Raw genomic sequence first — 4,631 nt, forward strand, 5'->3', positions numbered from 1 at the left:
TTCTTTCTTTCTTTCTTTCTTTCTTTCTTTCTTTCTTTCTTTCTTTCCTTATTTTTCTCTTTCACTAACAGACTTACATATGATGTGCAATATAATAGTATCTCTTTTCAAGAGATTAAATCTCTCAGATGTAAATAAAAAGGGATTGGAGAATGATTCCTACTTTCTCATGTGTATACTTAGTGCATTTGAAATTAGCCAAAGAATGGGCAGCTAGGTGGCACAATGGATAGAGCAAGGGCTCTGGATTGAGGAAGACCTGAGTTCAAATCCAGCTCAGAAACATAACACTCAGTAGCTGTCTGACTCTGGGCAAGCCACTTAACCTCAACTACCTCAAAAAAAAGGAAAAAAAAAGAAAGCAACCAAAGAATAATTCTGATTAAAATTGTGGGATTTCTTGTAAACCCTTTAGGATGAATCCATTTCTCTTCCTAGAACCAGGGAGTGCTAGGAGGATGACAGAAAGCTGTCCTGCTGAGAAAAGTCTGTAATGGGATGACATCTAGTATATGTTACTATATAGCTTGTAGTTTGACTTTAGGCACATGATTTAATCTCTGAGTCTCATTTTACTCACAAATAGGAATCATAATAGATATGTGACATATCACAGCCTCCTGGTGATAGACAAGATAATATTTGACAATGAACTTTGAAATGCTTTAAGCTCTGTGCCACTGTAAGGATCACTCATGCTTATTAAAACTATTTCCACCTAAATTCCTACTTCCCCTCCTCAAAAATGTATTAGAGAAGAACAAACTGATGCCTAAAAGAAATATTAATCACATTTCCATTACACATAACAGTTTTAGATAGCACTTTCCTCATTACAACCCTTTTTGCCATATTTTTTTCACTCACTTTTATCCCGGGGTGAAGACAGGGAAGTGAATAAGGGCTCAGAGATAAGCAATATGTGTGGGAAAGAGAGGAAAATAATTTTGAGGAGTGTGATAATATAGTGAATAGGGCCTGAGGTTGTATTGAGGTTGCCCAGTTGATATATCTTCCATTTTTATAACCTGTGAAGACCTTTCCTCAAACCATTGAAGAGTTTTGATTACTTAATATATGAGGATGGTGATTTGAGAGGGAATGCATATAAAAATAGATAAATACAAACATTAGTGGGACATTTCTGAAATTAGCAGAATGGTGCTATGTATAGGAAGGGGATATTAAACTGGGAACCATGGATAGATTTCAAGATGTCTGTGATGTTGGATGCAAAAAGATACATCTTTTTTTAAAATATAATTTCTTCCCTTTGTAATCCTATGAATTGCATTTTATACATTTAACATTATTCTGAGGTGCCCATAAGCTTTTCAAGACATCCAAAGACTATCCAGGACACAAAAACAGATTAAAAATTCCTAGTCTAGGGAAAATCTAGGGCTCAAGACAATGAAAATAAATGTAACCTGGAAAAGAAAACAAATAGAAAACAACTTCAATCATGACATGTTATAAGAACCCAAGCATAGCACCTGAAAACCTGAAATGATACCTGAGGAGGCATTGTTGGCAAATATCAATCTGTGTGGTCCAAGACAATGATTGATTCTCCAAAAGGTTTTTTTTCCCTCAACTGCAAGGAAGCTGTGTTTTTCATGGTGATTGTAACTCGTTAGGAAGGCTAGTAGGGCTCGTGTTCCATAGAGAGCTCCTCTTTGTCTGGACCAGAGTCCAGAAAAAATAATGTCATTCAGTCATTCAAAGTCTCTGTCTCCACATCCAAGTTTGCAAGAAAAGAACCTTCTAGGAAAGATTTACTGAGTATTACTTGAATTTAAAGGTATATTACAGTCCAGGGGGATGGATTCCCAGAGGCTTTTCAAAGCAATCCAACATGTAGATTATTACCAAACAGAAGCTAACTTTACTGCTTGGTTAAATCGAATTAGTCTTTTACTTTTCAGTGATGATCAGCTTGCTTCATTAATACACATATCAGCAAGCAGAAATTGTACTTTGACATCCAGTTGCCTTCCCTCTACTTCCTGTATGTGGCATGTCATAAGGACTCTATAACATTGTGTCTGTTAGATGATGGATGTTGACTGGATATTGAAAATATGCAAAACTGGGGGTCCAATATCTGAGTGTATCCCAAAAGTATATTTGACACCTAGGAAATCATGGACCTCTCAATAGAATCTACCCTATTCACCATCTTCTCCTTCCACATAGTATCCCTTTTCTTCCTCCTTCTCCTCATTCTTCTTCTATTTTTTTCTCTCCCTGTTTCCCTCCTCTTTGTCTCCCTCCTCTATGCCTCTGTCTCTGTCTCTGTCTCTGTCTCTGTCTCTGTCTCTGTCTCTCTCTCTCTCTCTCTCTCTGTCTCTCTCTCTCTCTCTCTCTCTCTCTCTCTCTCTCTCTTTCTGAAATAACATTTTTGTCATTCTTCCAGACACAAATCTTATTCTACTCCAATTCACCCTCCTCTCAACTGCCAAATCAATTTTCCTAAAACACATGTTTCATCCTGTCACCTCCCTATTCAATAAATTTTAATTGGATCTCTTTCATTCTTTAGAAAGAAATATAAATTCTCTGATTTTTAAACCTGAACCATTCCTCTCTTCTCAGCCTTCTTACACTATACTCCCTTCTAAATACTCCATGATCCAAGAACACTGTCTACTTTTCTGTCCTTCACATAGAACCATCAACATGGAGAAATTGCAGTCACTCATGCCTAGAACTCTCTCCCTCCTCATCTCTGCCTCCGAGATGTTCTGGACTCCTTAGAGTTTTATCTAAATTTCCACTTTCTGCAACAAGCCTTTCCCAGGCCTCCATAATATTAATGCATTTTCTCTGACACTAGCTCCAATTTATTCTCTATATATCTTTTTTTACCAAGTTATTTTCATGTTATTTCCCTGATTAGGATGTGATTTTTTTGAGATGAATGTTTTTTTTTTACTTCCTTTCTATCACCAATGCTTAACAAATTTCTTAGCATGTAAGAAGCCCTTAATACAATGCCAGTTGACTGAGAGAGTGCATCCTGTACTCAGTACTCAGCAATGTTGAGCTGCTTAAGCTCAGCTTTAATTTTCATCTGTTCATAGGTTTGGATGACCTTCTGCTTTCTGTCTCCCTTAATGTTGGAATTTCCAAAGTTGATTTTTTCTTCTCTTCCCTTTACACTCTTCTTTGGCAATAGAATCTACTATTTTGGTTTCCAATATTGTTTCTTTGCTAATAGGTAGTATAAACTCTTACCAATCTCATCCTATCTCCTGTATATCAGAACTGGACTTTCAATGCCATATTTAGAATTTCCCCTTTGACATCCTTTTGGTATCTCATGGTCAGCATGTCCAAAACAGAGCATCCCAATTTTTCCATCCCAACAACCTTCTTTCTCATTATTTAGTCTTGGTCAATAAAATTAATTCAATTATACTTGAAATATTATTGTTACTTGCTGTTCTTTCTCTCATACTTCCCACATCCAATCAATAACTAAGTGATATGTATGCTGTCTTTGAAATACTTGTGAATTCATTACCTTTTATTGTGACTGACACCGTCAGAGCCTAGGCACTATTTGCAATGCATTTGGATTATTACAATAGCATCTTAATATGTCTCTGGTCTCTGTAGACTTTTCTCTTCCCTCATCCCTATAATCTCCTATTCATTTTCAAAGGGGTGCTTCTTCTGTTCTAATATTATTGTATCACCCTTTGCTTAAAATGCTTGAATGGATCCTTATCACCTACTTAGCAAAGGTCAAAATACAAAATGTTCCAGAACTCTTGTAATCCAGCATGTTTCTTCCTTTCTAGACTCAGTTCACAATTTTCCCTACTATAGACTCCTGTGAGACCAGTAATGAATACTGCTCACATATCAATTCACTCCAGACTCACTTCTACTTCCATTTTCTATGGTGGAATATTATGGAAAAATGTTTAGGAGAAGAAAAAAAATACCTAAATAAAAAAGATCTCTCACTTAATTTCCTATATGCATATGTGCGTATGACCTCAGTCATCTTTGGTAGAACGAATAAGGAACAGCCTAAAACTCCAAAGGGTGTTGACCCATATAAAGATGGAGACATTCTTATTGATCCAGATTAACTTGATTTGAGGTATATGAGTCAACCAATCTACTCTCTAAGAAGTTAAAAAATACTTGGAGAATGTAGAGGTCCCATTTCTTTTCTACCTCTTGTTATGAATTCCCTGACCTCAAAGAACATACTTTTTATTACATACAATAGGGAAAGCCCCACAGTAGAATAATAGATGCAGAAAAACAGCGGGCATGCCTTGGCATGACAGGAACCTTGACTGGTATTTAATCACTGCTAGTCTGGTTACAACTACAGTATTCAAGTAGGAGAAGCAATGTAGTGATTGTTGTTCTTCCTCTTCATATCCTCCCTCTATATTTCCTACAAAGACCGATTAAAGGACAAGAAGTTAGGCACATATTTTTCAGAATTTTTTCTCTGTGCATACTCATAAATTTCAATGAGTAATTTCTATTGTGGAAGAAAAAAGAGTGGGATCAGGACCACCTACTACCTCTCATTCCATTTTGGTTTGTCTCCAGGTGTGTGTGTGTGTGTGTGTGTGTGTGTGTGTGTGTGTGTGTGTGTG

Source organism: Vombatus ursinus, unplaced genomic scaffold, assembly GCF_900497805.2.
Source record: "Vombatus ursinus unplaced genomic scaffold, bare-nosed wombat genome assembly UNPS02014163.1, whole genome shotgun sequence".
NCBI lineage: Eukaryota > Metazoa > Chordata > Mammalia > Diprotodontia > Vombatidae > Vombatus > Vombatus ursinus.